At 37.2% G+C, this 9,325-nt stretch overlaps 1 pseudogene; it reads left to right on the plus strand.

Moving 5' to 3' along the window:
* Window positions 1–673: 673 nt before the first annotated feature.
* LOC149568319 (G-type lectin S-receptor-like serine/threonine-protein kinase At2g19130) lies at window positions 674–8,443 on the plus strand (annotated as a pseudogene).
* Window positions 8,444–9,325: the final 882 nt, after the last annotated feature.

Genomic DNA, 9,325 nt, shown 5'->3' on the forward strand with positions numbered 1-9,325 from the left:
TATAAAATATGGAAAGAAATGCGCAACACAATGAACACAATATTTTCGGACAAATTGTCCCTGGAAAAACCCCTAAGGGAAAACCAGTTTTACAGATAAGAAATTATATTAAACTTGAGCAAATCAAGAGATACAAAATTCCTTGCCTCTAACTGGCAGAACTTCGACAACCTCCTAATTTATTCCACTGAAATTCCCTACTGCTATTTCCATGCTAACACTACGCCCTTGCTAACACTGCAAACATTTATCCAAACTTCTTGTTCTCCAAATGCCCCCTAGACCCCCTTTTATACTACTCTCGTTGGTAAACCAACGACCGAGATTGATTTACAATCGACGGTGGAGATATAAAACAACTTACCAACCCTAACAAAATTGGTTTCTAGTTGCTTCTAAAAGAAGTCAATTATTTAATAAATAATTGTCCTTGCTCTAACCAATTTGTTAGTAAAAATAATTAGATACTAAATAATAGCATATGGACAAACAGCTGTCCAAGCTAACAAAACTAACATGGTGGACCTTGCCATTAAAAGATGTGTAAACCGTGCAGGACAAGACATCGAGGAACACCAAATTTGTGAGAAATGGAGAAAAAGTTTCGTAATTTATCGAATACGAGTAAAGTGACTTAGTAGAAACTAATAGATGATATATTTCTATGGTCGTCATGCCTACAGTATCTACCGTTACATGGAAAATTCAGCTCCTTACAAATTATCTCTTTCTACGAAAGGTTGGTCTTTGGTTAGTGCCTTGACTAAATAAATAAAATAAAGACAATTAAGTATGTCTGATTAAGTAATCACCTATTTATGTTTGAGTCAAAGTTCAACGGCACGCGCGTAGTTGGTGATGACAAAGTAAAGCTCAGGACGTTTTCGAATAGTGAGACATTTGAAATGGGCAATTTTTTCCAGATAACAGTCTTACCATTACAATTAGAAATTCATATTTTTCATTCCGCCGAACCTTGAACGAGCAGAAAGAGTGCACCAAGGACTGGATTTGTCCCTGATGAAAATCAAATTAGCATTCAACCTTTTGAATCATTTTATTTTGGCTCTTGTACTTTTGCTCATTCTTCAGCGCAATGGTGATCTGTTAGTCTATGCTGGTGGAGACACCCTCTCTTTGGGGGATTCTCTAAGGGGAAAGCAGACTATTGTTTCAAAAAATGACACTTTTGAACTGGGATTTTTTAATCCTGAGGGAACGAGCAACTGGTATGTTGGCATCTGGTATGCCCAGATCTCTGTCAAGACCATCGTTTGGGTGGCTAACAGAGAAACTCCCATCAAAGACGTGCCGGGCACTTTGACTCTCTCTACGTCTGGTTACCTCATCGTATCTGATTTGCAGGGAAAAACCATTTGGTCCACTAATACTACTCAGCAAACTAATAAGGCATCAATGGCGTCTGTACTTGACACTGGTAATTTAGTTCTCTTTGGCTTCCAAAACATGACTTCCGAGGTTGTGTGGGACAACTTTGTGAACCCCACGGATCATTTTATGCCTACCATGAAGCTTTCAAAAGGTTTGAAATTGATTTCTTGGAAGAGTTCCAAGGATCCAGCGCCCGGGCCTTTCTCGTTGCAACTAAATCCGTCTCCCGGAGCGACAAATTATATGCTGCAGTATAAAAATGGTGTTTCATATCACACCTCGGGAGAATGGAGTGGTAGATATTTTGCCAACATGCCACAGACAGAATCAGATACTTTGATTAAGCAGAGATTGGTGGAAGAATCTCCAACGAGAATGTACTACACATACTAGCTCACACCCACGGCTAGTTCGATCGTGATGGTGAGGTAAGTTATCCACAGCAACGGAGCGCTGACCGCTCACTTTTGGCTTAACAACAAAATGTGGAACGTGGTCTTCAATGCACCCATGTCGAGTTGTGGCGTGTACGGTGTATGCGGGGCTTATGGATTCTACTACACCTAGATTAATGTTCAGTTGTGCGAATGTGTGCAAGGTTTTGAGCCAAGAGACTCAATTGCATGGCGTTCTCAGGAGTGGTGGTCAAGCGGCTGTATTCGGCGTACTCCACTAAACTGCTCTGCCATCAACGGCAGTGCGAGTCACACGACAGCAGATGGTTTTGTCCAAATCAGTAATACGACCTTGTCCGATGAAGAACCTATTCAGTATGGCCAACAGCCCACTCTTTTACGATGTAAAACTGTCTACCTCCATAATTGCTCCTGCACGGCCTTTTCTTTCACTGATTCTGTTTGTAAATTGTGGTTTGGAGATCTGTTGAGCCTGCAGGCAACTTCTTCTACCACCTAGTCGACCTTATTCGTCCGATTGGCTGCTTCTGATGTGCCCCAGCCCTCACCCGGCGCAAGAAGGAGCAGGAGAATAATTGGGCTCTTCGTATCAATTCCTTTGGCCGTAGCTCTTTTGGGTGCTCTGTTTCCATGGCTCGTTCGACGCATGCGAGGAAAACTGACTAAGAAAGCGGAGGACTGCGACACGACAATATTGCTGAGAATGTTCAGCTTCAAAGAGCTCAAAACTACGACCAACAATTTCTCCCATCGGTTGGGAGAGGGAGCATTTGGCTCTGTTTTCAAAGGAACTCTGGCAGATGGTGATAAAAATAAGAGATCTAAGATTTACTAAGATCTGAAATAAGCATAAATACTTGGCAATGGAAAAAAATAGAAATAAACACTTAAGAGAGAAGCAAATTTTATTCATCAAACTGATTTCTACAAGGCTATGCAATGGCCTTTATATATAGAGAGTCCATGAGATGAGAAGATGATTCTAGAGGATAAGGTGATAAGGTTGTATGACCTAGTATCAAGGAGGTCATTTCTATCCATTATAATCGGTTGTTAACAGCAGGTGATGTGGATTTGACTGTTTCTAACATCCTCCCTTAATTTCTGCCACTAATGATAATGTGTGGGAGAAATTACAATAAAATTTTTAGATAGGATAGGTCCCGGCTTTGAGCCTTGTTAGTTACCTATTTACAACATAAAAAGAGAGGGGGGAACATTATATGACTATCCCCCCTTAATGTTCACCTCAATCATGCCTAGCATGCCCTATAGTTTCAGAAATTTGGCCTCAAGCATACTCTTAGTAAATATATCTGCGGCTTGGTCTTCACTTGGACAAAATTGGAGATTAACAAAATTTGCTTGAACAAGATCCCGAATATAGTGAACATCAATCTCAATGTGTTTTTCTTTAGCATGAAAAACATGATTATTTGCAACTTGAATAGCACTTTGATTATCACAATACAAAGGAGTAGCTGAACTTTGTACAAAACCAAGCTCAAATAAAAGGTTGCGAATCCAAACTACTTCCTTTCCAGCTTCTTTTGTTGCTCTATATTCTGCTTCACATGAGGACAATGATGTAGTAGTTTGTTTTTTGCTGCTCCATGTAATTGGACCTGACCCAAGCTGAAAAATATAACCACCAGTAGATTTCCTATCATCTATGTCACCTCCCCAGTCTGAATCTGTGAAGCCAGTCAAAGAAATTGAAGACTTGTAACTATAATGAATGCCATAGTAAATGGTGCCACGAATGTATCGTAAAATTATTTTGGCAGCCAACCAATGAGTTTCTTTTGGTTCCTGCATAAATCTAGATACCAAATTGACTGCAAAACAAATGTCTGGTCTAGACTGTGTTAGATAAACCAAGCTACCAACAAGCTGTCTATATAAAGTAGCATCCACCTTCTTGGAAATACATTCTTCAGTAAGCTTAATTCCAGATTGAAAAGGAGTAGGGGCTAGCTTACATTCAAGCATGTTAAATTTATCTAAAAGATCCAAAGCATATTTTGCTTGAGAGATAAATAACCCATCATGAAGTCTACTAATTTGCAAGCCAAGAAAATAATTCAGTTCACCCAAATCACTCATATGAAATGCCCCTTTAAGATCTAATTTGAAATCACTAATTAACCCAATATTTGGTCTAGCTATGAGTAATCATCCACATAAACTACAACAAGAATAATTTCATTTTGCACTCTCTTCACATAAAGATTTGGATCTGATTTGCATTTTTGAAACCCATGAAGCTGAAAATACCTATCAATCTTCTCATTCCATGCTCTTGGTGCTTGTTTAAGCCCATAAAGTGACTTCTTTAATCTACAAACAAGATTAGGATGATGCTGATCTACAAAACCTGGTGGCTGATCCATATATATTTCTTCATATAAATCTCCATTTAAGAAAGCATTTTTTACATCCATTTGATGAATATGCCACCCAAGACTTGCAGCCAAAGAAAGAATAATTCTAACTGTATTCATTTTAATGACAGGAGCAAAAGTTTCTTCATAATCAACACCCTCTTTTTGATTAAATCCCTTAGCAACCAATCTAGCTTTAAATTTTTCTATAGCACCATCTGATTTAAATTTTACTTTATAAACCCATTTGCAACCAATGACATTCTTACCTTTGGGAAGTTGCACAAGTTCCCAAGTTTTATTTTTCATCAAAGCATCATATTCTTCTTCCATAGCTTGCTCCCATTCTTTCTTCCCTCTAGCTTCCTCATATGATCTTGGGTCATTTACTTGTAATACTTTGGCCATGAGAGCACTACCATTCCTCCCTTGGATCTTTGAGCCTTGCCTATATATTTCTTCAACACTCCTTGTCTTTTGGCTAGCTAAAAAGTTATCTTCTTCATCATTACTACCTACAGAAAATGTCTGATTACAAGCATTAGTTGTGTTGTTTTCACTAGTATTTTCATCATTTGTAGAAGTGCACAACTCGTCCTCATCAATGTAGTCTTCATTTCCTCCTAAAATATCTGAAAAATGAGAAGCATTTGTTGTTCTAGAGTGAGAAGGAGTGGCTATAAGTTGTGAATGCTCATCAAACTTCACATCTCTACTAACAAAGACCTTGTTTGTTGTCAAATCATATAACCTATAAGCCTTTGATTCTTCACTATAACCCATAAACAAACACTTATGACTCTTTGGTTCTAACTTTTCCCTTTGTGCATTAGGAATGTGTGCCCAAGCAATACACCCAAATACTTTAAAATATCCAATGTGAGGTTTCTTACCACTCCATGCTTCTTCAGGGGTGACATTTGTGAGAGCTTTGGTGGGGATTCTATTTATAATATGTGCAGCACAAGAAATAGCCAAACCCCAAAATTTATTATGCAAACTTTTAAAATGCAACATACAACGAGCCATTTCTAAAAGAGTTCTATTCATTCGTTCAGCCACCCCATTTTGTTGAGGAGTATAAGGAACTATTCTTTGCACCTTAATACCATAATTTTCACAAAATGACTCAAAAGCATAATTGGAATATTCACCCCCGTTATTTGTCCTTAAACATTTAATTGTTTTGCCACTTTGATTTTCAACTAGTGCCTTAAACTTTTGAAATACTTCAAACACTTCTTTTTTCCTTTCAAGAAAATAAACCCATACTCTCCTGCTATAATCATCAATAAAAGTGAGAAGGTACCTAACACTTGAAAGTGAAGGATATCCTGGTTCACATAAATCACTATGAATAAGTTGCAATGGATGATTAGCTCTCCATGCTTTACCTGAATCAAAAGGATCTCGATGATGTTTCCCTAACACACAACCTTCACATACACCTTCACAAGCTGAAATTTTTGTTAATCCTCTAACCATATCCATTCTAACCATATCTTGTAATTTCTATAATTTAAATGTCCAAGTCTAGCATGCCAAAGTTGTGACATATAATTAGTCTAAGCAATAAAAGTATGAGAGAGTGTATATTTATCATCAAGAAACCCCACAAATTTAAATAGATTCTCTTCATGATCAACTCTACCAATAGCAATTATATTGCTTGGGTCTTTTCTATCTCTAACAATAACTTGATCAGCATTGACAACAAACTCATATCCAGCTTGAACTATTTTGTATACTGAAATAAGATTCACCCCCAATCCTTTAACCAATAAAATATTTTTCAAAGACCCATGTGTTACATTAACAATTCCTGTTCCTAAAACTGGAAGTTTCATTTTATTGCCAATAGAAATTTCTTGATCTGAATTCTTTCCTTCATAAAATTCAATAAACAAAGATCTATCCCCAGTCATGTGAGATGATGCCCCTGAATCTAAAATCCATTCTTTATTAGAATCTGAAGCAAAGTATCCCCCTTTAACACTATATTTACTTTTGGGTGTAGCAATTACCTCCTCATTTGACTTCTCTTGCCTTTTTAAAGAGATAGCTACGAAACTATGATTATCCTTCTTTCCATCATTAAACCTTTCTTGCTTGGGCTTATATTGCTGCCTTTCATTGTACCTCTTCTTCAAACAAAAATTCTCCATGTGATTCTCACCTCCACAATACCTGCAAATAAAAGGCTTTCTTCCAGCTTGCTTTTCTGCACCATCATTTTTAGAAAAATGATTAGAACCTTCATGATTTCGAAATTTATTATTTCCTTTCCAATTCTTTTTTTCATCATTTCTAAAAAATTTACTTTTGGCTATATATGCATGATTCTTCTTAATATGCCCTTCTTTAATAAGCTGAACTTCGTCATCTAAAACAGATTTGCAAAATTGATCAAAAGTTTGTTGGGGGGTATTGGGATTTAGTTGAAGAACCCTTTTCCTTGATTCCTTAAAAATTTTATATGGCTGGGGAAGCTTACTTTCAACCATTGCAATCAACTGAAAATCCTTTTTTGCATATTCAGCACCTATATTTTTTAGTTGAGTATTTAAAAAAGTAACATCATTGAAGTAATCAGACATTTTTTCAAAATTAGATGGATCTAAATTCATCAATTTTTCTTCTATACTAAACGTGCTAGCCATGTCTGCATCTTTATAATCTTTTTCTAAGGTCTCCCACAGCTCTATTGGGTTATCAATATCAACAAATCTTCTATTTAGATTAGGGCTCAAAGCTTTACCAATAATACCTCTAGCTTGCTCCAACTTACATTTCCACAACTCCTTTTCTTTATCAGTTTGTTGGGGTTCCCCAATTTCTTTATTTACTATCCTCCATAAAGCCTTCTCTCTTAGAGCATTCTTGACTGCAATCTTCCAATCTACAAAACCACTTCCATCAAAGATAGGCAAAACTTCATTTGAAGAACCCATGTTAGCAAAAAGATCAAGTTCAAACAAATCTAGCAATACTCCAACAACATAATAGGCCTGCAACCAAATATCACTCCAAAAAATTAGCCTTGCAAACAAACTATTTTCAGCAAACTATTTTCCTGCAGCAAAACCCTCTAGCAATATTTCTAGCTGAATTTCTAAATAAATCTCCAGCTGAACTTGGCTAAACCTTGCTCTGATACCATGATAAAAATAAGAGATCTAAGATTTACTAAGATCTGAAATAAGCACAAATACTTGGCAATGGAAAAAATAGAAATAGAGACTTAAGAGAGAAGCAAATTTTATTCATCAAACTGATTTCTACAAGGCTATGCAATGGCCTCTATATATAGAGAGTCCATGAGATGAGAAGATGATTCTAGAGGATAAGGTGATAAGGTTCTATGACCTAGTATCAAGGAGGCCATTTCTATCCATTACCAAATTTATAGGAATTGACAGGTAATCTGTTTCTAATTGGTTGTTAACAGCAGGTGATGTGGATTTGACTGTTTCTAATAGATGGAACTCTTGAGGCCGTAAAAAAATTAGAGGGCTCCGTACAATTGGAAAAACAATTCCGTGCAAAAAAAAGTACCGTGGGAAACATACATCATGTGAATCTGGTGAAGCTCTGGGGATTCTGCGTAGAGGGGTCTGAAAGAATGCTTGTTTATGACTACATTCAGAATGGGTCTCTCGACTCTTTCCTGTCCCCCATGTTTAAACTGGCAAAAACAGTGTTGGACTAGAAAACTAGATTTGGCATCGCCCTGGGGACTCCAAGAGCATTGGCTTATCTGCATGAGGAATGTAGGGATCACATCATCCACTGTGATATCAAGCCAGAGAACATTCTTCTAGATGCAGATTTTTCCCCCAAAGTGGCTGATTTTGGGCTGGCAAAACTTGTGGGCAAAGATGTGAGCAGAGTGCTAATGATGATAAGAGGAACGAGAGGGTATTTGGTCTGCCGATCACAGTGAAGGTGGACGTCTACAATTTTTGTGTGACTCTGCTCGAGATCATCTCAGGCCGACGAAACAATGATTTGAGTGTGCCAGACTCTCAATACTTTCCGACGCAGGCAACTGTTGAAATTGAGAAGGGAAACATTATGGGCATCGTGGATGAAAAGATTGCAGAGAAGGAAGATGTGAAAGAGGTGAGAAGAGCAGCCATGGTGAGCATTCAATGCATTGAGGAGGATGAGTATCGAAGGCTGAGCATGAGCCAAGTTGTTCAGAAGTTGGAAGGCATATCAGAGTCTAATGTAGAACTATTGGTGATGTAGGCTTTCAGCTATCTATTTAATCTTCCCTGTTCTTACCTACTCCAACTACTTTATTTATTGTTTTTTTCTCATTGAGAGTTGTAGATCTCTCATTTTAGACTATACTTTTAGATTATTAGGTTTAGGTTTAGGGTTTGTTCCAAAGGTTGAGTCGGCTTTAATATTTTTCCAGAAGTTTGTAGATGTTTTGTCTTCTCGGCTAATAGTAGATTTCTCTAGAATATTGTATGCTTTCTTATAAAAGGCAGTATGTACTCATTTGATATTACGGCGAAATGAAATATAATATAGTTTATTGTGCAGCAACACATTGTATTATTTTGTGTCTTTGTTATTTTTTGTCCTCTGTCTATCCATCGGATTGGTATCAGAGCTGTAGAAAATTTGGGCATTATTTTTATAGGAAGATATCATTGTGGGTGAAGGGAAAATGAGAGCAAAAATATCTAAGGAAGATATTATAGTTGCTTTGTGAAGAAGGAAGAGAAAGGGTTTGTAGTGATTACAAGTTAGAAAGTTTTACCATTAAATCATGGCAGGAACCAGTGGAAGTATTTCACAGCCGCAAATTCCAACTTTTAATGGCAAAAATTATGATTACTGGAGCATCAAAATGAAAACACTTTTTTCTTCTCAGGATGTTTGGGATTTAATTGAAAGTGGGTTCCTTGAACCAGCAGACCAGCAGGCATATCAAGTTCTTTCACAAGTTGAAAAAGATTTATTAAAGGAAAATAGGAAAAGGATGCTAAGACACTGTTCTTTATTCAGCAGGCAGTGGAGGAAGCAATATTTCCAAAGATAGCTACTATCACAAGCTCAAAGCAAGCATGGGACAACTTGCAATCAACATACTAGAGCACAAGAAAGGTAAAAACTTCA

This window comes from Cupressus sempervirens, chromosome 3 (assembly GCF_028749045.1).
Source record: "Cupressus sempervirens isolate cs-2001-9-10 chromosome 3, ASM2874904v1, whole genome shotgun sequence".
NCBI lineage: Eukaryota > Viridiplantae > Streptophyta > Pinopsida > Cupressales > Cupressaceae > Cupressus > Cupressus sempervirens.